The following is a 26045-nucleotide window of genomic DNA, read 5'->3' on the forward strand; positions in this document are numbered from 1 at the left end:
TGTGGACAGTGCCATCCCTGGGCAGGGGGTCTGGGCTGTATAACAAATGTAGCTGAGCAAGCTGGGGGAAGGAAGGCAGTAAGCTGTGTTCCTTCACGGTCTCTGCTTCACCTCCTGCTTTGAGTTCCTGCCTTTGTTTCCCTCATGATATGCTGTAACCTGCAAACCAAATAAACCCGTTCCTCCCCAAGTTGGTTTTGGACAAGTGTTTTATCACAGTAATAGAATTCAGACTGGGACAGAGGTGGAAGCAGGAAGATCAGAAATTCAAGGTCATTCTCAGCTAAGTGGCAAGTTTTGAGACCAAAATGAGCTACGTGAGACTGTTCCAAATAAGAAGAGTTCACTTTTTCTTTTCCCCTTTGGCCTCCACCTGTACTAAGGAGCCCACAATTATGAACAATTTCTGTTTGTTCCCTACTCACATTGCGCATGGAAGGTGCAGGTTATGACATTGATGCACATCAGTTGTAAGGGTACAGTGGAAACAAACTCAATTATTAGCAGCTCTCCTTTTCATTTAGCTCCATTTCTGAAGAGTTTCTTCCCTGGGAAGATGTGAACAATATCTTCCTCCCCCTGAGGTCCTAAGAACAAACCAAAGTTGAGCCTGCCACAGTCAAACTAGGGAATCAATGGGTTTATTGGTCTTACTTACAGAGGTTGGATGGAGGGTGGCTGGTGGAAGTGGGAACGACCCCAAAGCAACTGCACGAAAAAGTCTTCACCCAACTTGGATGATGGCTTCTCCAGTTTCATAGAGAGACCCCCACTTCCTACTCTTCCCCACTTTTCCCCCTCCCTAAGACTCCAAGACCACGTGCAAGTAGGGCAGAATTGCATACAAATGGATGGGAGGACTGACCAGATACTCAGATGAGGGTTGAGTGACCTCACCATGACCTTCCCTGTCCCTATTCCCTCTGGGGAATGCTGACAGTCCACAGACCCCAAACGGATGGGCTCTTGAAAGTAGGCACAGCTGACCTCATGAAGATGGCAGCAGTTTGGTGCAGAGGATAGTGCCTTACAACACACACTCCTTGTCCACAGATGATGTGGGCCATTTCTGATTGTTTTGACTATACACCAATGACTGTTTACTATCGGTGCTTCCCAGGTGAGTCACACACACTACCTGAAGGTGAGAGGAGGGGATCTGTAGGTCTGTGATTGTACACACTGCTCATGTGTGCATGTACCTTTTTCCTGAGTCATGGCTGACTCTTCCATTGTTATTTGTCCAATTGCCTTTGGTGCTTTGGTTAGAAAAGGAGATAGAGAGGCAAAGACGAGGAAGGTATCAGGGACCTTGTCCTAAGGGAATAAAGGAAGACTGTCAAGCAAGAAGCATGAAGGCTCTCTGCAGTGAGGGAGCTAGCCACTTGTCCCTGGCAGACAGGGATAGGAGAAAATTTATAATGAAAGAAAGAGACAGTTTGGAGTGTTCCTTGACCGGAGGTTGTTGGTATAGCAGAGTCAATGACAGGCTAACTAGAAAGGGGCCAGCTATGTGATCAGTTAGGAGTACAGGCTTGGTTCCTCTGGTTGGTCCTAAATTGAAAGTGGGCACAAAAACTAGGTCACCTGTCAGCTCACTCTTGTTATCAAGTCCTGGACATTGGGACTGACAGTTTATTACTTGGCTTCCTGGACTGTTGTTAGAGATAGTGGTCTGACTTCCTACAAATCTGGCATAGGGCAGGCTGACCCCCTGATCTGGATTGCTGCAGCTCACAGTGAGAATTCTATTTTTATTTGTGGCTCTGTTTGTATATGCAGTCTTCCTGTGTCAGAGTAGCACTGGCTGGGAATAAAGAGACCAGACCACTTGTTGGTATAGAAGCTGCTCAGATCCTGCTGTCTCAATCAGAAAGATTGGCCACCAGAAAGCTTAATGAGTCATGTCAAGTGCCTAGGCTATGAGTGTTCCCTGCCCTGTGCCCTGGGCTGTGCAGTGATCCTTTGATATCAGCTATGTGCTTGGCCATGTTGCTCGCTAACACTGCAGATTGTATGCTCTGGGTACCTGGCTAACTTCCTTAAACTCAGACACCATGTTAGATAGCTGCTTCTCTGAGAGCTGAGCTGTTTTATAAGACAGGGTCAGCCCACACCAGGTTTCTGCCCATGGCACACCTGCTCTCAACCCTGAGGTGGTCCTCATCATGGCAGAAGGGTTTCTACCAAGATTGATCTTTCTAAGCCTTCTGGTATTTCTAGAACAATCTGATCTTTCAGCAAATTCCTTGTCCCACTCAAGAAAATTATTCCATGGCTTCACTGCCCTGGGTGCATCAGGGCCTGAGATATAGAGGATGTACCCACAGTCTTGACTGGGCATGCTTGCCAGCTATGGGGGCATCCATCAGGCCACTTGGGGTCCTCTGAAGGTAGAAGTCCCATGAGGTATTCTTGGTTGTATATTTGTTGTGTTTTTGCTTTGCCATTTACAGAAAATCCTTAAGTAGCAACTCACTTAAAATTAAGAAATGCTGTGGAATCTTTTGCTTTTCTAGAATACAATAAAAAAGTTTTCAGTTTAAGGCATTAAATTTTCCATAAAATGTGTTTAAAGTATTTAATATCAATAAATAAACTCTAAAAATATTGTGTAGGATTTTGAAAGACATCTGCAATTTTTGAAGAGGGGATGGTTTTAAAAAGACATCTCTTCTCCTGCCTTTGTGTGTGTTTGTACTTTTAAATCAAATGACGTCCGCTGTGTGTAGGAGTTAACTCAAAGCTGTCAAATTTTTTTTCCTCTTAATAACAACTCTTGTGCCATTGACTACCAAGAATAACAATAAGCCTTTTTTAAGTTAAAAAGAATATTTATTTTTATCACTGAAAGAATAATTATCCATGTCCTTAAGTTATTTGAAGTATTTTTATGAATTCTAAGAGTAAGTCATCATAGTAAGAATGCTTTATTAGTAGTAGCTCCTTCGCCTCACACATCTTGGCTGCTGGACTTGGGCCCCTCGATAGTAATACATACCATTTAGTGAGAGCATTTTCTTATCATTCACTATTGGGAATGCTTTAATATATTAACCACCAACTTCACACATGGCATGGTCCTCACTTTAGAACTTGTGAACTTAGTCCACTTTCTGCTGCATAACGGAATCCATGAGATTCAAGTAAATAATAAATAATAGGGTTTTGTTTGGGTCACGGTTCTTGAGGCTGACAAGTCCCGGATGTGGTGCTGTAGCATCCCATGGTGGGAGCCAGAAGGGCAAGTGAGCAGTGAGGTAGAGAGAAACCAACTGAACCGATCCTTTAATCAGACACCTACTGCCAAGATAATGCCTGGAGCCCTCATGACCTAATCACCCCATCCAGGTCCCACTTCTTAAGACCATTACAATGGCAGGTAAATTTCAACATGAGTTTTTGATGCAACATTTAAACTATGCCACAAGCTGAGGTCCTGAAAGTTTCAGTCCTTTACCTAAAGTTACATAGAAAATACGACCTCATTGGATCAAGGCCATCCATCATCCACTGTGAGCCTGTGCTGACCATAGAAAGTTCTGCTGTGTGCTGTTGAAACATTTGTTTTCTCTCTTTTTTTCCCTAAAAACATATAGTTGAAAAGGAATTCGGACCATCTGCTATATATGATTTTAGCTGAGAACCCTTTATTTGGAATATGAGAAATAATGATCATTACATTCCTTTTGGAATTTGACCTAAAGTGATGTTGGTGTGGTTGCTGCTGCTTTACACATATGGCTAAATTTGAGGATGAGCAGAAAGCACAAAGATGATGGCCATAAAAATAATGTATGCCCATCTTCTGAACTTGTCACTCTTTTTCAACAGAACTACAAGATAAAATACACAATGCCACTGAATAACCCTCCAAAAGTGGCTAAAATGGTTCCTCTAATAAGTGTTTCACCACAATAAAAGTAAGTGAATATATAAATACCAAAATAAAACTTTTCCTCAGTCATAAGCTCACAGGGGCCTGCTCAGTAGGGTGTGCTATTTGTAAAATTCAAAGGTTCTGCTGAACGTTTTCCTAGTGTTCTCATCTTCTCTGTTTGACCTCAGGAATAATCATAAAGCCTCGGCAACACATGAAGTCCCCAGCAAAGAGGCAAGAAGAGTAAAGGACTGTTTTTTTCTGTATATGCAGTTGTTTCAATGGCCTTACAATCCACTTCCATTTTGTTAAAGCATGTGGGAGCTACATGATCAGAAAAAGATGCTGAGAAATATGTCATTTGTGTTTCAAAGAGAGGAAGAGAAAAAAGGGAAAGAGCCAGTGAGGAATGGGCAGCTGGGAACCATGGGTTAAAAAAAAAAAACTCTCTCTGTGTGTGTGTGTGTGTGTGTGTGTGTGTGTGTGTGTGGTGTGTAGGTGCCCTTGAAGGCCAGAAGAGGGTGTCAGCCTGGAACTGGAGTTAAAGGTGATTGTTAGCCACATAGCCTGGGTGCTGGGAACCAAAAATGGTTTGGCAAGTGCTCTTAACCACTGAGCCATCTCTCCAGCCTCAATATATGGTTCATATTTTTTTAATCTTTATGAATCTGATGTTACTTAGGAGTGAATGTCTTTAGGACTTTCCCCTCAGCAGAAGTAGAAGCCCAGGGTGGGCATTACATAGCAATGGCCCCATGTGATGTGGGTGGGCCTGGGAAGACACAGCTGAACTGGAGTTTAAAGCAGAATTAGTAACAATTTTGCAAAGATCATGGTTACAAAGTCACATGTATCCTCTGTGGTCTGCCCTGATTCTGCTTTCCCCAAAATTAGTCCTGGTTTTGTTTCTCAAGGTTGTAATTTTCAGGATCATGTAAGTAGTTCTAGAACTATCTGCATTAAAGTTGTAGTGCCATTGGAAGTTCTTATAGGGAGGGACAAGAGCTGGGTCAGAGCTGGAGGTTTTACCTCTCTGGGATCCAAGGAAACTCATAAAATAGAAAGAGATTTTAAAAGATAAAACTGGATCATGAAAAGAGAATTTCCAGAGGCTCATCTCCTCCTCTGCATTTGGCCTGAACTATACCAGCTCACCACAAAAGGGTCACTTCCCAGAATTCTCTGCTTCTGAAAAGCCCCCACTGAAGGACAGAATGCACACATGCCAGCATACGTTGAAACAGTAATCTTTTCAGTTTGATAGGTGAGTGTCAAAGAGTTACTTTTACCATCAAAGAACTCCTTTGTACCATCAAAGGATACCTTCCATCAACAAATTTGTAGACCAGTATCTGGAAATTATATGTCTTAATACTCACACAGTCAACAAACTCCCCCATATGTAGAAGACCCTTTCTACTTTAGACTGTGAACAATATAAAAGATAACTCTTTTGGAGAAGGGATTGTTACTGCATGTTCCCAATTGCCTGAGCCCTTCTTTGAGCCCTATCATAGAGAGTCCAGTCTATGGTGGGCAAGAGGACTGTACTCAGAGCAGCTGCAACGGGTCACCTCGCCCCTTTCCTCATGTCCTCCCAAGACACAGGGGTTTTGTGCAGAGAGATGTTGTGTGAAAGACATTTCCTGGGAAAATCACACACACACACACACACACACACACACACACACACACACACATCTATTCACCCAAGAAAGGGAACTCACAACAGACTAAAGCCATGATTGCACCAAAGTCCAACCTAGTGAACCAATGAGTTCTTATTGTGGTTACCAGCAGCATGGGTGAGGGTTACTTACAGGAGCAGGAGTGACTCAAAAGCAGCCACATGACCAAAAAGCCCTTCCAACACAGGCAGTGACTCACAGAAGCTGCAGCCCTGAAGCACTCTACACCCCTTGTAAACAGTTCCACTGGCTGGAGAATCTCCTCTCTACAGCTCAGCAGTTTGATTGGTCAAAGTCTCTCCCTGCCCCAGTAGTTATTTACTGCTTCTATAAAGCTGAGGGGGACCTTTGAGAAACTTACAAGTTTTAGCTACACACACAGTGTGTGTGTGTGTGTGTGTGTGTGTGTGTGTGTGTGCGCGTGTGTGCGCTTGTGCTTGTGCAATTATTTGTTTACTTCCAGAGTCTCATGCGCCTCTTCCTCCCTACCGGTGAAATGTTTCAGTTACGAGGAAAAGGCCACACAACAGTAGGTGCACCAGAGTGTGTAGGTGGGCTTGAAAGAGGAGGGCAATTAGTTGTCTTTCCCAAATTGTACTCCCTGAGCAAGATAAATTCATCTAGATGGATGCTTCTGGAAACATTTCTTCTACAGTGCTATGGTATATGAGCCTGAAGTCAACTCCCCCATCTCTGGTTCAGGATAGTAGCTGGATATGTTAGATTTGTGTAGCAGGGTGGGCAAACCCAGGTAACTAAGAGACCTAAGTAATGTGTTGAGTCATCTTCTGCCTAATTGTGACACCAGTAAATCCTGCAGACAATGGTCGCAACAGACCCAGGTGGGCTAAGCATAGCATCTGTGGGTTTCAGCTCCAACGCCCATCGGCAGCAGGAATCTGAACAACTGGCTTCACTTCCTGGGCCTCCAGTTCCCTCATGGGAGCAGAACTCCAGGTAGATGATCCCTGGAGTGCCTGCATTTTTAACCGTATCCTATCACAATATTATAAAATGGCCAACATGGTTTTACCACAATCACAAGAAGCCATAATGCATTTCTTATCTCTCTATGTGATGACATTTAAATTGTTTGATTCTTTATTTTGCTCTACAGCAAGATTGTAGAAAGTTTCTGGTTCCAGCAGGTCTTTTAGAGCTAGAGTCACAAAGGGGTTTTGAAAACCTAGGGAAAGGTAGAAGACGAGGAGTGAGGAGGGCATAGCTCTGGCCCTGTCAGAGGTGAAATTGTCTCTAAGAATTTGATGGAAGCTAAAAGAAGCAACAGGGGTCGAGGGGAGATGATTCTGCAATGCTCAGGGGAAGACTTTTTGAAAAACAAAATATAAATCTTTGCATCCTCACAGTGCCGTGTATAGTCAGCTTAATTCTAGACCACTCACTCTAGGGCAAACATTCTTTCTTTTTGGAAACACAGGAGAAAATAGAAAAAGAAACATTTGTGAAACTCTAAGAATAACGTATTTTCCAAGAATAGAAAAACAAATCACACAGAAAAAAAATCAACAAATTCACTTAAATTCCTGTACTCTGTTTTAAAAAAGATTAAGTCAGGTGTGGTGGTGCTTACCTGTGATTCAAGCTCTTGTGAGGCAGAGGTAGGAAGACCAGGAATGCCAGCTTATTCTCTCTCATCTACATAGTGAATTGGAGTCTAGCTTGGGCTACATGAGGCTCTATCTAAAAACAACAAAAAAATTAAAATGTAAAGCTAGTTAAGTTTTAGAGGATACTCAGGAAAGAATCAATGTTGTCAGTATAAGGAAAACTCTAGAGATGGACTTGAAAGCTAATACTGTAATCGAGTTTCTTAAATCTCACCCAAGAAGAGCTTGCAAATGTAGATTCTTCTACTAAAGTCTCCAGCACACTAAAGATTGGGGCCTCGTCCCCTTCTCTGGCGTAAGGTAACTGTTCATGTGGTGGCACAAAATATGAATGATGTAAGGTTAACAGGAAAATGGAAGTCACGGTATGTAAATAAAAACAATGAGATCGTTTTCCATAAGTAGGCTGCCACCCAAGATAGGAAAAGGAAGTACTGCTATCCCCAATGCAGCACTATACAGCATGGAAATCATAAACAGCTACCCGTTGTCCTTCCTCAAATGAGTGGACAACTCTAAATATAGCAGCTATGTAGAAGGTAGACCTTTTCACCTTAAAAAAAAAAAAAGAAAAGAAATTCTGACACAAGCTACAACATAGATCTGGAGGACACCACACTAGTGAAATAAACCATCACAAAAGACCGTACTTCGTGATTCTACTTGTATATACCTAGAGTGGTAAGAGACAGAAAATAGATTGTGGGGGGATAGGGGATGGGGAGTTATTGTCCACTGGTGCTGAGTTTCCATTTGCAAGATGAAAAGATTCTGGAGGAAGGTTCTACAACAACGTGAATGTAACACCACAAAACTTAAAAAAATGGTTGAGGGTAAATTCTAACTTACAAATAGCTATCACCACTAAAAAAAATAATAAAGTACTAAAAGGTAACTCCTAGGCTGTGAAATGTGTTCTCCACTGTGCTGCCGATGACATGCATACAGACAAAGTCCTCTGCCCCATGAGTGAAGAGACCTGTACAAGTTCACACTCTGAACCCCAAAGTTCTATTTCTTTTTAAGTTCACCTGAAGGAAAGGTCTTGCCTAGCCAGTGCCATGTGTGCTGTGAAAAGGTGGGAGCCGAGATAGCTCAAGTGTGTTTAGATAAACCTTCAGCATCCAGTGGATGGAGTAATACAGCTATTACAAGCAATGCTCCTGAGGACCACAGAGGAACAAGGGAAATGCACGTGGTACTAAGTGAAGAGATGGATATGCAAAACTATGTTATATCTCAACCACGTTAAAACCCAATACTTAGAAAAGAAACAGGAATTTCTATAGCTGTTTGGGGTTATGAATCCATAGAAGACTGAATTTTTAAATTTATTTTTTAATTAATTAATTAATGTATTAATCTGCTGGGGATGAAACACAAGGCCTTTCACATGCTCTATCACTGAGTCTCAAAGTCACAGAGATCATCCTGCCTCTGCCTCCCATGTGCTTAGATTACAGGTGGGCACATCCTGCTTAGCTGAGCAGTGTTATTTAAGTGGGTGAGGTGGGTGGCAACACACTCAGAAATAATCTTCAGTGATGGAAAATAAAAGGAAGCGATGACCTCACTGGGTAGAGCCTGGTGGAGGAGACAGTTCTGGGAGCTTTATGCCTTATCCCAGGTGGTCATTATAATACTGGACCCAGCAGTATTATGCTTCTATTTTGGAGCTGGATTCAGCCAACTTATATAACTTCCTCAGTAAGGATGAGTTTTAGGGTCTTAACAATTTTGAGGTGAGAATTCTCCCCACAGACCTTTACCCAGTAGCATAAGAACAGAACTTTGTGTTACGGATGTTTGCTTTTGTAAATCCGGGGATCATGGGGTAGCCTATTCAAGTGGCATACCTGTCATTCTCTAGTCAAAGGAGGGAAGATGGAAGGCAGAGAGACAAGTGTAATAATGCAATCCAAGGACGGAATTCAAGCCCCTGCACTGTGGTTGCTGCTTCTATACTGTGCGCATGGACAGCTTGTCCCTGCTTCTCTGTCCCACACTATTCAAAGCTACAGGAGGAAAAGGAGCAAAGTATAAGCTTAGCGAGACCATGGTGGTCCAGCTTCTCCCAAGGCATCAGACTGGTGGTGTGTCTGCTTTCTCATCACTCAGACAGAATGCCTGACTTAAAATCTTTTTTAAAATTTATATGTGGGGCTGGAGAGATGGCTCAGGGGTTAAGAACACTCTTAAGAGTTAAGAGTTAAGGGGTTAAGAGCTGCTCTTGCAGAGGGCTCAGGTTCAGTTCCCAACACCCACATGGTGACTAACAACCATCCTAACACCTGTTCCAGGGGATCCGACGCCCGTTTCTGGCCTCCATGAGCATTGTGTGACATGAGTGCACTTATATACGTGCAGGCAATATACTCATATATATATAAAATAAAAAGTAATAAATAAGATATTGTTAAAAAATAAAAAAATAAAAAATACATATGTGTCTGTGTGTGCACATTTGTGGCAGGTGTGCATGCACATGTGTGTATATGAATTTGAAGGCCAAAGGTTTTCTCCAACCCTCTCCATTTTTTGAGACAAGGTCTCTCTCTGAACCTGGAGCTCACCAGTTGGCTCAACTGACTGACCAATGAGCTCCAAGGGGCTCCCAGCTCTGTGGTTACAAATGTCCACCACTGTACTTGGCACCCAGCTTTATATGTGTATGCTGGGGATCTGAACTCAGGTGCACAGCAAGCACTTTTCTGACTGAATCATCTCCCCAGCCCTCCTGAGTTAAAATTTTAAAGAGAAGAATTATTTCCAGCTCACAGTTTCAGAAGTATAAGATCATGGGGGCAGACATTGCAGAGTGGAGCAGTTCACATCATAGCAGGGAAAGCAGAGAAATGCTGCTTACCCCATGGCGGACAGGAAGCAGAGTGGAGCAGGGCAGGATGCAGCCCAGAGCATACTCCTTCAATTACCCACCTACTTCATAGGCCTCATTTCCTGCTTGTCACTGGCCCCCTAGTACTATTACATTATGAACCCATCATTGATTAGGTCAGAGAGCTTATAATCTAATCATTTCCAGAAATATCTTCATGGACACATCTAGAGGCCTGCTTTGCTAAACAATTCTTAGTTCACTCAAGTTGACATGGCAGTTAACCATCATAGATGGTTTAGCATAAGCTCTTGGGCAGGAGAGTTGAATTAGTTTTTTTTTTTTAAAAAAAAAAAAAAACATTAAATGGCTCAATATGAATTTTACTCACTATTTTTCGACAGCCCTTAAAACAATAGACATCCATTGACATGCTAAACTTTCTAAGGAGAAAAAGAATAATTTGAATCATGGATTTTTAATGCCTAGTCTAATGAACCCTGTCTTTCATGTAACACAGAATAAAGAAGCCCTGCCCCGCCCCCTTGGACTTTCAGGAGGACTATTTAAGATCTCATAACACTGTCTATTATTACTACAGTGAATGAAATGCTGTTGTGGAAATGTACTGCTCAGATACCTGAAGGCAGCTCCCTGAATTATCAGATTATGTTGCCCTTCACGGTCGGTCAAGGTCTCTATTTCCACAGTATGTCAAGGGGTGGGCTCATAGCTACCTTGAAGTGATCATTTCCCAGGTGAATGTAGGAGTTGCACTGGGAATACCAAGGGAAATGTCATCTTGTATAGAGGAACAGGGTTATCATCTTGTATTTATCACCTCGCACCTTGAACAGTCTCCTTTTGTGCTGGGTTGATACTGAAAGGTCAGGGCTTCAGGACAAGCCTTTTGTATGGTGCAGAGGAGGCCAATTAGATTCTCAGTGGAAAGGCTAAACCTGGCAGCACTCTGCTCCTCAAGGTGGGAAGACAAAGGGGAGCTGCAGGCTTCTGCAGCAAGGTGGAGCTGATTGACTTCCTAAAGCATGTCTGTCCACAGGACGGAGGTGTGAGGGCAAAGATCTGAAGCCCCTGGTGGCCTGGGGAGGAGACAGGAACTACACAGCATTGATGAAACTAAAAGATGCAGGCCCTGCCTGCTGAGTGGGGCCAGTGGTCCCTCTTGGGCTGGGCATGCTGTCTCAGAGGCAGAGCCTGGGTATACAGAGGGGAGTATTGCTGTGTGCAAAGGGTGTGGCTAAATCCCAACTCAGATTAGACACATCAAAGGACTGGGAAGGACATGGAACTGGTGGCTGAATCTCCAGAGACCTAAACCAGGGCCTTAGGGCTTTGAACTGCCATTTTGTCTCTTGGTTTCTTTTACATTTACATTTATTAGAATTCTCTGAGTACATTAGCCTTCACAATGGGATTAAAGCCAGACTTGGCTTTATTTCCACAGATTCTCAAAGAGTGGTTGGCTCCTGGATACCCTAAGTGACAATTTTGTCTCTTCAAGGCCCCATCCTGAGACAGCCTGCATCCATAGTGGGTAGAGACCCAGAATGACATCCTAAAGATTATAAGGAAAAGAGTAAGTATCCCTCCACTCTGGCTGTCACCCCATCCAACTTCTAGATATGAGTCCCGGGGAAAGATTCTGATTGGCTCACTTGGTCACATGCCTTCCTCTTGGACTACTGCTATAATGTAATTATGATTGGGAGGCCAAGGTCAGGTGACCACCCTGTGAGTGACAGCTTCACTCAGACTGTGTAGCAGAAACTCAGAGGAAATAAGCATAGACTCAAATAGCTGAAGCTCCCAAAGAGGTGCGCCCCAACTCCAGACCTGTCAGCTCCCTCCTCAACACTCACCACGTGTTCGTTCATCTGTCCACACCTGTGAGACACGGTGGCTATGAGTCCCTGAAATGTGAGCCCAGGTTGAGGTTCAGCAGAAGTATAAAATCACCATAAGTATAAAATATACACTGGTTTTCAAAGTAGGAAAAAAAAGAATATAAATTATCCTACTAATATGTTTTATATTTATTATATGCTGAAATGATATTCTGATGTTAATTAAAACCAAATATATGACCAAAGTTACAATCATCCATATCATCTTATTTTTTAATGTGTGACTTCTTGATTTTTTTCATTTATTATTTTACTTTTTCATTTATTTATTATTTATTTCGTGTATGCCTGTGTCAGTGCACGTGTATGTGTGCCATCTTGTGGGTGTGGACATCAGATAACTCTTGGGTATCAGTTTTCTCCTTCCACCTTGTGGGGGCCAGGAATCAAACTCAGATGGTTGGACCTGCATATAAGTACCTCTACCAACTGAGCCCTCTCTTCGGCCCACTTCTAGATGTTTTAAATTATATACATGACTTGCATTATATTCCTCCCAACAGCCCTTTTCTAGGCTGTGTTTGTGTCTCTATTTTAGGGATGTTAATATGGCAAAATACGCATCTGTCAAAGTCCTATCCAACTGGATCATGTCCTTTCATTTTCTTTGAATTATTTCCGCAAACTTCAGCGGGAGCTCTGGTGAGTGTTGGGGGAGTCCAGGGAATGAATCATCATTTGCCCTCTGGGACTCCCAGATAAAAGTCTCCTGACTTGTTTAGTCTCTCTCACAAAGGCCAGACTGTGGGCTCAGTTGGAACCACCTCAGATTCAGAGAGAACACGGTGGCTGGAAGATATTACAACTTACAGAATCTCACTGGTGTGTCCCACATCTTCACTAAAACCACTAGCATTCAGACTTGCTCTGTCTCAGTTCTTACAGTTTTTTAAAGCCTCCCTGTTGACCTATCACACATTCAGTTTACAATCTAGATGTGAGAAAGCATGTCAGCCCTTAATGAAAATGAGAACTTTGTCTTCATGGATCTCACTCTGGCCTCCTCCTTCTACCCTTCCATCCATCCATCTATTCCCTCATCTGTGTTGTCCCAGTTCTTGGCATCTACCAGGTACAGTGCTGGGTGCCAGGAATACTGCAGTGAGATGGCCCAGGTCCCAAACTGATGGAGCCAATGAACTACAATGCAAGCTTCTGCTTCCCCTTACACGTAGCCAGTCATGGACTCTAAAGCAGTGTCCCCCCCAAACTCTTACAGAAAAAGCCCACTGGTATGGAGTGTCTCAGACAAGTTCAGCTGGAGTGGGAAAGGTCAGTGCAGGGACAGGGGTCCTTGTCACCTTCTCCAAGGACCTCATCCCCAAATCCTCATTCTGTATCGCCTCTGTTCCTCCAAACATGTTCTTTTTAAAAAATATTTTATTTATTATATTTTGTGCATGAGTGTATTGCCTGCACGTATGTAAGTGCACCTATGTCATGTAATGTCCACAGAGGTCAGAAGAGAGTGTCAGATTTCCCTGGAACTGGAGTTTCTAACAGTTGTTACCTGCCATGTTGGTGCTGGGAATAGAACCCAGTCCTCTGCAAGAGCTACCAGGGCTTTTAACCACTGAACCATCTCTCCAACCCCTCCTGACAAACTGATCTTAACTGTTTTGGCTTTCAGAAATGCATTTTCATTAGACACATTAAAACTAAAATTCCTATTTAGTTAAGCAAAATTAATGAACTTTGCCTGAAATTCACATATTGAGAGCAGATAAAATCAAACTAGAAATGGATTCAAGTCTGCCTGGCTTCTTAGGAATCCTTTCCTAAGGATAAGTGGTAGTAGGTGTCCACTAACTCTTTCTGTGACATGAAGCTGCCCAATGAAAACAAGGTAAGACCATAAATTAATGTATTACTTACTTTGCTGCTGCTGTGATAAAGCAGCATGACCACCAAGGCATCTTATAGAAGGAAGAGTTTATTTGGCTTACAGCTCCAGAGGGGCAGGGAGGAACAGTGGCAGAAGTGGCTAGAGCAGAAAACTGAGTGCTCACATCGTCAAGCAGGCACAGGAAGCAGAGAGAAACTGGAAATCTGGCAAGGCTTAAGAACTCACTAAGCTCACCCCCAATGGCATGCTTCCTCCAACAAGGCCATACTTCTAAAACCTCCCAAAGTAGTGCCAACAATTGGAGACAAAATGTCCAAATACCTGGCGCCTTAGGGGACATTCTCTCTCAAACCACCACAGTTTGGTTTTCTTTTGCAGGTCCCATGTTTGTTGTGTTTGCTAATTGCTAGTCTCTGTCTCCTTAAATTAAGCAAGTAGTTAATTTTGGCTGAGTTTCATTAAGTGATTCCCTGCATTCTTGAAATGCTTCCAAGGCCATACCCCTCTCTCACAAGCCTCTGGTCCACTGTATAGCTTCAGAGGGAAGCACCACTTCACCTGCCAGGGGACTGAGGAAGAAGTAGTCTTTGATGACTATTCAACTGATTTCCATGTTTAACTTACTAGAACTAAATTACTGAAGACTCAGGGTGAAGAAGAAAGAAAAAGAAGAAAATGACCATTTTTCTTCATTGAGAGTTTTGACTCTCTGAAATTGACTTTTTCAAAAGTTGGTGTTTGGGGTTTTTTTAAGATTTATTTTTATTTGTGTGTGTGTGTGCACATCTGTGTATGAGTATGCACATATGCATGCAGATAACCTGCTAAGGCCAGAAGAGAGTGTCAGATCCCCTGGAGCTGGAGTTACAGACTGTTGTGAGCTGCCTGATATGGGTGCTGGGAACCCAGCTCAAGTCCTTTGCAAGAGGGGCAAGTGCTCTTAACCACTAAGCCATCTCACCAACCCCACAAGCTGGTGTTTTTGAAGAAGCTGAAAATAATAACGTGAGCCAGACAGCATGCTCTGAGTACACTGCATGTCTGCTTAGCAACTAAGAAACAAAGTGACACAGAACCCAGATATGGTGGGAAGCGTGTGTTTGGCGAAACCATAGCTGATGTGGATCAAAAGGAAGCATCAGCTATGGCCAGGGGAGGCCAAGCCAAAGAAGGAGAGGTGTCTGCTGTGATCGGCAGCAGGGCTGCTGGGCCCTGCCTATCCCTCCTGACTCATGGGTCATTCACAATTTCAGAGTTGGTAGGAAAAAAGGCTCTGGGTGAGTCAGTGGGCAGATGGTCTAGAGTGGTGGGGCTGCATTTGAGATGGAATTGGACATGAATCTCTAAGGATTGCATACAGGGAAAGAGCACACTGTCTAATCATAACTTAAAATATCATGCCCTGAGACACTCCTGAGCTTTTTGTTCCTTGAAAACACCTGCTGAGCCCTTCTGTGTGTATGTGGCAGGGGCATAAAAGCCAAAAATGCATTTTCTTCTCATAAGAAGCTGCCAACAGTAGAAGTAGTCAAGGTGACTATCAGTGTTGGCTGCCCTAGAATGTGGCTGTTAGGCTTTGGGGGTCTGTGCTCATTAAGGGGTCAAGGGGAACCACAAGCCACAGCAGCCACTATAGGGACTTGTTAAGACACAGATACCTGCCCTTTGCTTCAGAGAGTTCTGATATATTGAAAGGGCATTGGTTCAAAGAAAGTAACTGTCTGATCCTCGTGGTGATACAGGTGAGCAAGGCCCCTGCACACCTGACTCAGGGGCCCTCATGAGTGTTTCTTTGCACCCAGTTCCTGCCACAGGCAGGCCATGCCTCGCTCTGGAACTCAATTCTCCTTTTGCATGTGTCCTGGTTAGCGGTGACTGTCTACTCGACATAGCCTAGAGTCATCCGAGAGAGGAACTGCCTAGATCAGACTGACCTATACAGATGTGTCTCTGGGGGGATTGTCTTGACTGTGGATTGAGGTAGGAGGGCCCAGCCCACTGTGAGTATTGCTACCCCTGAGCAGTTAGCCCTGAACTGTATAAAAACCTAGCTGATTATGAGCCAGCCCATGAGCCAACCAGCAAGCTGCATCCTCCATAGTATTTGCTGTACTTTTTTGACTCTAAAGTGAGTTTCTTGCTCAGAAGCAATGCTGTGTTGAATAACAAGCAGGCCTGCCTTCAAGTTCCTACCTTGACCTCCCTTAATAATGGACTGTAGCATGTGAGATGATAAATCCTTCCCAGACTACATTGCTTTTGGTCGGGGTGTTCTATCACAGTGACAGAAATGAGACCAGAACAGCATCTCGCAGGTAACTTATTTGTCCCATTGACAACTTGTGTTTGTTTTGTGATGTACGTATGCCTTGAATTCCCCTTCTCTCCTTTTTTAGAACTTGGGCTGCTCTTTGCATCAAAGAACAAGCATGTGTGTTGCCCTACGTTTGTGTGTTCAGCCATTATTATTATAAGTCAGCTTGAAAGCTACTTCTAAAACATCCTTTCCTTTGAGAATCTGGAAGAAAAAGTCAGTACTTAAGAGGAAAAAATGGGGCTGGGGAGTTTGCTCAGTGGGTAAAGTCCTTGTCTTGCAAGAAGGACCTGAGTTTGGATCCCCAGAACCCACATAAAGCCAGACACAGTAGCATGTGCCTGTAATCCCAGCACTCCTACAACGGGATGGGAAGCCAAGACAGGAGAAACCTGAAAGCTTGTGGGCCAGCTATCCAGGTCTACCCAGACCTCCACACATGCACCATGTCACATGCACAACCGTATGCACACAAACATGTACACACAAAGATTAAAAAAGAAGAGATTAGGTAGCATTTTGTTGTTGTTTGGTTGTTTTAGTTGGTTTTGTTTAGATGCTTTTTGTCATTCAGAGTTTGGAAATCAGAGCCTCATGCCTGCTAAGCAACGTTTCACCACTAAGTTAAACCCAGCCCTAATGTGCTTTTTTTTTTTTTTTTTTTAATGTTATTTACTTGGTATTAATCAGTTTGTTTGCATGCTAGGCCCAGACAAAGAGGGTAAAGCCTGGGAGAAGAGAACCTATGTTCTTGTTTCTGCATTAGGGTTCTCTAGAGGAACCAGCAGAATTTGTATATGCACACATTCATACACACATACACACATATGTGAATATGTATGAATACATACATACATACATACATACATACATACATACACACACACATTCTGTTCTCAGTTCAAGAACCTAGATTCCTCAACACTCCCAGTCTGGCACAAAAAAGCCTGGAAAGTCCCTGGAGAGTTGCTGGTGCTAAGTCCACACTGAAACACCAAAGATGCTTACGTTCAAGTCAGTGGACATGCGCACAGGACATAAACACACTAGGAAAGAAAAAGGGCTTGCACATGTACGGATGTATGGCCTCCACTTCATCAGTTCATTGGATGGTGCTGCCCACATTCAGGGGCAACACCCCCAGTCCCTGTCCTCCATGTCAGTCCTTAGAAGTGCCCCATGGAGGTGCATTTCATCAGTCTCAGACATCTCTTAGTCTAGTCAACTTGACACCATCTCAACTGCATCCATTCAAGCTTTTGCTAACTTACAGCTTTCTTGTCATAGAAGCCTCGAGCCATCTGACTCAGCCCCTCTTTTCACAGCGCTGCCCACATTTAAGACGGTGACAGGGGAACCGAGAGAAAGAAAGCACTTTGCCATGCTGGTAGATGGCAGGACTAGTGAGATTTGAACTCAGATCTCTTACATTTCTCTTTGCTTAATGCTGTTTCTCTCTTGGTCCTCTGCTTTTTAGTCCTAAAAACTGAAGAGAAAAGCATACTAGCTCCAAATATGCATTCTTGCTTACGTAAATTGCTATAATTACTTCTTCAAGCAGGGAGAACATTAGTCAAACTAAAGTTTGATGGGGTGGGTCTCTATTTCTGGTTCTCCACGTCTCCTATCTTTATGGGAAGACTGTAGACAGGGCCGGGAAACTACGAGTGCTGAGCAGGGAGCTGCTCTGCTGAAGCCAGTGGAGGGCTCCCAGGACCGCACATAAAAATTAATTACAGAAAAGAAATACATCATTAGCGTCAGATCTTACAATACGTCCCAGTGTGACTATTATGTGAAATTAATTGCTCCTACTTCACATTTTAAAAACCGTCTTCTCTGTACTATGAAACTAGTCCTAATTACCGACATCAGTTGTTTTAAGTCATTAAGGGTCATCATTTTACATGTCGCTGTACTCATTCTGTCCCTTGTACTTGGGTTTAAATATAGAAAATCTCATCACTGTGGGGTAACCTTCCTGAAACACTAACACATTTGGTAAAACTAAGTCAGACTACAAGATCAAGGTCCTGGGGGAAACCACATATTGGGAGTAAAAGAATGAAATCCATTCATTTGTGTGAAAAGACTTTCCTAAGAACAAAACTGGTTGTCTCTGCAGTTGAGAGCCTTGGTCCTAGGGGTTGAAAATGAGGAGAGCAAGAAGAGCCTAGAACTCATAGGCTATAGGGAAGAGGGAGCAGTATGGATAACCACCCAAATAAATGCTGACTATTACCCCATGACAAAGCAAATTTGCCTTACTCTAGGGTGGAGTGACACTTAAACAGAGGCCTGAATAGTGAAGAGGAACACGTAGAGCTTTCCCAACAGAAGAAACAGTGTTTAAAAATATTGTGAGGGACTAGAGAATGGCTCAGCAGTTAGGAACACATACTCTTGCAGAGCAGCACCCAGCATCCATATCAGGATGGCTCACAACCACTGAAACTCCAGCTCAAGGGGATCTGACTCCCTCTTCTGGTCTCCATGGGCACTGTACTCACATGCACAGACCCATGCCCAGATACACACATATGCATACCCATAATTAAAAATAAATGAGTCTTAAAAAAAAAAAAAGACTGTGAACAGAGAAGTGAAAATGTAATGTGAGGGGCAATTGCGGGGTCTGCTGTGCTCTAAAGTGTTTTGCCAAAGGTCTCTGGGAAAGCAGCAGAGGCTATGCGGTTGGATTTAATATTTTATTTTGAGTCATTTCACACTTAGAGAATACTTACAAGAACAGCACAACTAGCTTGTTTCTACCCTCCAGAGAATCCCTGTTGAGTGGGATCATATTACCTTATTGTGGTTTCCATTTACATCCTCTTCACCAGTTTTCACTAAACCATTTGAAGGTAAGTTTCAGTGATGGGGCCAAGGACACTTTCCTATGTAACCATGCACAGTCATTGAGAGAAGGGAGCTAATGTTGGGACATGATTTCCTTCCAATTCTCAGATCCCATTGGAATTCACAGCTTGCCCCGATATGTAGATGCAACATCCAATCCAGGGTCCACCTTTCCTTTTCCTGTCTTGAGACTTTAGTCTCTTCCATATGGCATAGTTCCTAAACCTTCCCTTGTGTTTCAAGACACTTTGAAAGATTAATAGGCCATTAATTTACAGGACGGCCTTTGGTTGGGGCTCATTTGTTGTATTTTGATAATTAGAGTAGATTAAACACTTGTGGCAGGAGACTCAGTGACACAGCCTATCAGAAGACCATACACCGGCTAGTTCCCTGGCCAGGAGTGGTAGGTTTGATCTCTAGAATTGAGGAAGTATCTGCTAGGTTTCTCCACTGAACTCATGATAAGTATCTTGTGGGAGATATTTTAAGGCTGTATAAATGCTCCATTTCTCCTCCAGCCTTCACTCCTTGTTTGGTACTCACTCATACTTATTATCTGAAACACCATTTTTATGGTCATTACCAGATGAAAAGTATCCAATACCATCATCTCTCCTCCATGTATTGTCACTGGCAATCTGCTTGAAGGAGGAGCTTGCTGTTTCTCCTAGTCATTCATTCATTCATTCCCTTATTTTGTCAGTATGAATTAATGGATTTCTTTTTTATTCTGTGGACTGATTAAAATGTTGATGTTCAGATTTCCCCATACTTGGCCAGTGAGGCTTTTCTAAGCTGGTTTCTGATGCAGTCTCATTGTTCTCTGAACATACATGACTTTCTCCATCCCTCTCGCTCCAGCCCTGATATCCACCTACTTCCTTTTAGTAAAGGGTAGAACACCAAAAGGTTTCTGAGCTGGTCTGAGTCACAGTTCAAAAATATTACTGTGACTTCCCTTGAGGATTCGTTGAAGTAAAAAGCAGAGACCAACCCAGGGAGGCCACCCAGAAAACTTGACTGATGCACAATAGTGACTTGAATTGGACAGTGAAGGTGTTGAAGGAAGACAGGGGTGGCTGTAAAATGGGTTTAAAACTAAAGCTGACGGAGTTGTGATGGGTGGATTGGGGCAGTGGCAGAGGGAGAAGAGGAGGGTTCTTTCCCAGGATAAGAAACAGAGAGAAAGGAGAAGCAGGCTTTGGCAGGCATAACCTAGAGTTCAGTTTAGGCCTGTGAACCTTGGGAGTTGAATGCCAACCAAGCAGTGGTGGGGAGGGTGCAGGTGGACACAAGAACTTGGGACTCGGGAGAGAGACCAGAGCTAGGGATGCTGGTCTGAGAAGTTTCCAGCTGAGTCCTCCTGAGTAGTATGTCCTGAAACCTATATTCTACCTTGTTTTCTTCTAGAAATGCCTGGCAAAATCACCTGGCATTTTCACAACAGATTTTAGAGCCTTGAGGCCTATTCTCTGGGTCCTGCCCTTGATATGTTTATCAAGAAGGAGGAATATAAACAGATTAATTCTTTGCACCATCTCATGATTACCTAACCCCAATACACTAAGGAAGACATCAAGCAACATTTGTCACATTTTGTGTGTGTTAAGTGAACGATGCATGTGCTAACAAAGGAACATAGGATAGTACTTAAACTGTTTGCTATCCAAGATACATTAACAAAAATAAGATTGACAGAGAGTTATTAAAAATAGACTGTAGATAAAGAGTTCATGACAGATACTGTCATCATAACATTCCCACAACCCAATGAGAGGGTATAAAGTAAAGATTGGGAGCCAGAGAGAATGGTCCATGGGTAAAAGTGCTTGCTATCAAGTCTGATAACCCAAGTTCTTTCCCCAGACCCCGCAGGGTGGAAGGAGAGAACCAATTCCTGCGAGTTGTTCTCTGACTTCCACTTGTGCATTGTGGCACACACACTAGTGCAAGCACACACATGCACACATAATAAATAAATGCAATAAATGTCTTTTTAAAGAAGGAAAAGATAATACATTTCAATCAAGGAAAAATATTGGATGTATAGATATATATTGAATATATCAATATATACTGAATATATTTGGAGTGTATCCCTCAAAGTTTTGTGTACTGGAGACGTGCACTCCCATGTAGTAATGTAGCCGGAGATGTGGACTTCCATGTGGCAGTGCTGTGGTTGTGGAACATTAGGAGGTAGTACCTAGGAGGAGGCGAGTGGACCATGCTGGTGTCCTTGGAGGGGACTAATGATGGTCTCTAGGAGTGGTTTAGTTCTCAGCAGAGCGGGTTGCCTCCAAGAAAATCCTCCCACACAGCTGGCCTCTCCTGCACACAACTGGTTCCTTTTCTGCTTCTCATCCATGTCACAACAGCAGGTAAGAGGGGATGGGATTCACTAGATGTTCAGCAGAGGGAATCATGTCACCTTCACCTTCAGATTCTGAAACAATCAGCTAAACAAACCTCTTTTCTTTATAAATGATTCAGTCTTGGGCATTTTGCTATAACATCAGAAAATGGACTAATAGACAATACTAAAGCCAGAACTGCTGCCGAGTAGATATGTATTCATAAACACACGGTGGTTTTGTCACGGGACTCATTCCTCAGACTGAAAGGGTTTTACCTTTCATGCATCAAGTTCAATCCTCCCAGTAGATGTGGATTTGTTTGTTTTGGTGTTATGGGTAATGTTTACTGAGCTACTTTTTCCTCTAAATCAGAAAGAGATGATATTCATAAGGTTGTGTTTAACTTCTGCTTCTTTCTGCAAAGCTACATTGGACGTGTTCAGTGTCCCCTTGTTTTCACTTTTAGTTTAAATAAAAAAACTGGCATTAATTGTGTCTCTGCTGTATAGGAGGCCAGACAAGAGCTGCTGAGTGACCAGCCTTGTCCCTCAGCAGGAAGGCAGTTGTGTGCTGAAGGTGGGCTACCATATAGGTTATGACAATGCAGCCCAGTCCAGCATCTCTGCCCTTACCGTAGCCTTGAATCTCCTATAGACTAGAAGATGAGGCTTTTATGTTGGCCTATATTGTTCACTTTTACAAAACTTATTTTTTCTTTTTCAGCAACCCTTTTACATAACACCTATCACATGCGTAGGCTTTGACTTTGCACTTGGTAGTTTGGCTCAAAGTTCTAAGGGGAAGGGTACAGGTCACACTCACTCTAATGAGACCCTCTTTCTATGCGTTCACTCTAGGCTTCTCCCAGCTTATGTCTTCCTCTTACTAGAAGTGGAAGCTCTATGGGGCTCTACTTACCTGTTAGCAGCATTAGCAACAGCTTATGTAGGGTGGTGCCATGTCCAGGGAGGAAGGACTTGCAATCACTTCTCTGTCATAGAGCACAGTGACTATTTATCCCAAGTGGTTCTGTGCCACATACATGTAATGTGTCTCTAATGTCTAGCCATGCAAGTTCCATTCTAGCAGAAAGGGTTCATAGCTGCCGTGCTCTGCTCCCATCTCCACAGTTTGATGGTTAGTTGGTCAGTTGGTTTGGCGAGCACCCCATTGTGGTTACCCATGAGTCCTTTCCTCAATTACTGATTGTATCATATAGGAAAAGATCCTAGCAGGTAGATAGAACTCCTATCTAAATGTACCATTCATGGGCCGTGTGTTCTATGGGGCATGAAGCCTATCACTATCTTCTGATAGGGAAATACATTTAATGGGTCATAATGGTATGTGAGTGACTTTAAATAGAGTTTCTGCCTTTTGTCTTACTATCAAAACACAAATTATAGATGCTAAAGAGCTGCATATTTAAATACCACTAGACCAGCTTCCCACGATAATGAAATGTTCTGTGCAAATATTTTTATTTCTTTCTCATTTTGATGATTTTTATTTTAGTCTTTTTCCTCTGTGAGTGCTAATGGATCCTAGTATATATGTGATTTACATGGAACTCCCTGGATTCTATTTCACAGTGTGATTACTGATGTATCCCCATCCCTTGTCATCCTCCACGTAATATCCTCCATAAAAGCAAACACTCATCTCAAAATGCACATCAGTTTGACACACTGCTGATTCTGAGCTGAACACAATTTCACACATGAATGAGCAAAACCATTCCTACCCCATCGAGACTAGTTATGTTAGCTTTACATTGCTGTAACAAATACCTGCACTGATCAATTTATAAAGAAAAAAGGTCTACTTTGGCTCATAGTTCTGGAGGTTTCAGTCAGTGATTGATGATCCCCATTGCTTCGGAGCCTATGGTGATACAGCTCATCATAACACATGTGGTAGAGCAATGTCATCCATTTCACGGCTAGGGTACGAGAGAGAAAGAGAGAGAGAACAGAGTTCCATAATCTCCTTTGATAGCATGCTCCGCAATGAGTTCTTCGGGGCGCTCACCATATCAGTCAACCAACTATCAGAGAGGAAAGCATCTTACCAGTCCCCACCTCCCAATAGCGCCAGCTGGGAAGAAAGCCTCTAACCTGTGGTCTCTGCGAGTTATTTGAAATCTAAATCAAAACAGAGCTGCGAGAGTGCTGTGTTGAGATCTGAAGATGAGCCTTGCCCTGCAGCTGATACATCCGTAGCTCGATGCATGCTGGGAATTTGGTTGACTTAGATAGTTATGAATTAGCCTCAGATCTCTTGCAAAGTTATAAGTCATTCAGAGCACAAGTGGAATACCTTTTCTTTTTCTTAGCTTCTTGATTTGTGTGTTGCTTGTGTATAAGGAAGAGGGCTTATCTGGATGTCAGAGCAACATTTTGTGGTTTTCTTTCAGTCATTTATCGAATTAACTTAAACTCTAAACCTTGATAGTCTATTGAGATAAAATACTAGGAGTGTATCCAAATTGCTCATAACTGTCCTGATAGTTTCCAAAGTGGCGTCATAATGAGATTCCATGCTTCTTACAAAGGTATAAATAAAGCCTTGTCAGCATTTAATCATGATGAGTTCCAAGTTAAGTTCCCAGTTATCAGCCAATAAGACCTCAGAATACATAGTTCCGTGAGAACTCTAATTTAGTACACATGTAAAGCATTTGACTTTGAAATTATGGAACCATTTCTGAGGCACAAGGAAAATGGCATTAAAACAAATTATTGCCACTGCTTTTCTATGGTCCATCCTCTCCATAACCAAAAATGTAGCACAACAGTCAGTCTTTAAAGTGACTCTGTTTCCAGTGAGTGTAGGGGTTTATAACCAAGGCTTGAATAGTGAAAATTTGAAGCAGCAGTACTAGAAAGGTTGATCTCAGCACCCCTGTACATTCTTGAAAAGTTTTCAGAGGAGCACAGCATGGCAGTGTATGTCTGTAATACCAACACTAAGGAGGCAGAGACAGGAAGAGCTTGAGTTCAAAGCCAGCTTGGCTATATAGTGAGACCCAGCCTCGGAAAAAAAAAAAAAAGAAAGAAAGGAAGGAGAGGAGGGAAGGAAGAAGGAAAGAAGGAGAGAGAGAGAGAGAGAGAGAGAGAGAGAGAGAGAGAGAGAGAATAAAATGTATTGAGAATTCCAAAAGCTTCGTTTCTGCCCATTGTACCTGTGGATATTTGCCATCTTAGAAATTCAAAGTGAGAACAATTTCAAATGTTTATTCCCTTTAAAATAATAAGTGCAGCCAGGCGTGGTGGTGCACACCTTTAATCCCAGCACTTGGGAGGCAGAGGCAGGTTGGATCTCTGTGAGTTTGAGGCCAGCCTGGTCTATGTAGTGAGTCCAGGCCAGCTGGGACTACAGGGAGACTATGTCTCAAAAATACCGAAAAGAAAATAATAAAAATAAGTGCATTTTAACACAAAGTAACTCTATTTCCTAAAACAGTATAATTTAGAAGAGTAACATTGCTTTAATTTTTAGGAAACTCTTTAATGTCTGGCTTCCTAGAGGTAGACATCACATGTCAGTAACTTCTGGGAACTCCCCATACATTCATGAGAAAACTGAGTTTTGAAAAGACAAATAATTTCTTTTAGTGTTATTATGAAACTAAAATGAAGAGGAAAAAAAAGAAACTCTTTTTAACTTGTACACTCACTGAAATGGTCATGAGCAGCCCAGGGCCACCATATCATACTTTGGAAACAGCAAAAACTGAATAATTACTTGAATAGGGGTATTCTTAGACATTAGAACCCTGAACCAATGAAAATTCTGCTCTTTGAGCCAAGTACTGGGAGTCAGTGGGAGGATGCATGCTTTACCTGCTTAAACTCATGTGATCCTTGGGCAGAAGTTCAACCCTCTCTGTGTATTGTCGACATAGCCTAGACCTCTGTCTGCCCAGGGTGGTGCTGACTTCCTACTTAACGTCTGTGTGTTCCTGAGCTGTTAGTTCCCACCCACTGTTGTTCCTTGGGAATTCACATAATTCCCCTGGTTCCATGACCTGTGACTACTGACGTCTTCCACAACTCGGGTAACGTAATCAAACCAATCACCACTGCCATGACTTCTAACTAAACGAGGAAGGTAAGCTCCTGAACACTCAGGACCCTAGTCAAAACCCAACCTTTTGACCTCTTCTTAGAGAATGTAGAAATGGGACAATTCCCAGTGTCTGTGTTACTTCCTAAATTTTCAACCCACAAGCAAGAGATCTTCCATTTGATTTAGAAACTAAAGACTCCCTGTCCAGAAAGGACAACTTCTGACTTTGGAAATGCAGATTTCCCAGTTTGGACCAAACTGTCAGTTTTCTGGAGGTCACATCTGGAGCAGTGAGGAAGTAGGAGACCTTGAATTCGCCTTCTGCTAAAATTGTCAGCAATCATAAGTGCTTGTCTAGATTCTGATACGCACGTCTGCTTCTTGCCTCCTCACTGACTTACGCTGTACTCAGGCTGGCTGTGTACTGTGAGCCTTCATGCCCACATGAGTGTTCATGCTCCACTCTACCCTTGTAAATCGGTCTTGGGGTGATCTTTGCTGTCAAGCACACATTTTGCTAGACTCCAGCTATACCATGAGCGAGGATGAGAGACTGAAACGTCACTGAGCATTGGGATAGAGGTCTTGAGACCAGATGTGGAGAAAATGGAGCCATTGACGAATGCATACAGCTTTTG

General features: G+C 42.8%; 1 protein-coding gene across 5 annotated transcripts in view; it reads left to right on the forward strand.

Moving 5' to 3' along the window:
• The window catches only part of Npas2 (neuronal PAS domain protein 2), a 189872-nt gene that overhangs the window by 21641 nt on the left and 142186 nt on the right, over positions 1-26045 (forward strand). Inside the window, exons 2-3 of one of the 5 annotated variants that reach the window (XM_029569736.1) lie at positions 10634-10716; positions 11498-11629. The exons of 3 other annotated variants lie outside the window; for them this stretch is intronic. The gene's annotated coding sequence lies outside the window, so the exon portion shown is untranslated. The remainder of the gene's footprint in view (positions 1-10633; positions 10717-11497; positions 11630-26045) is intronic. One more of the 5 variants, XM_029569735.1, reaches the window with a different exon arrangement.

This window comes from Nannospalax galili, unplaced genomic scaffold, assembly GCF_000622305.1.
Source record: "Nannospalax galili isolate Female #2095 unplaced genomic scaffold, S.galili_v1.0 scaffold182, whole genome shotgun sequence".
In the NCBI taxonomy this organism is placed as follows: Eukaryota; Metazoa; Chordata; class Mammalia; order Rodentia; family Spalacidae; genus Nannospalax; species Nannospalax galili.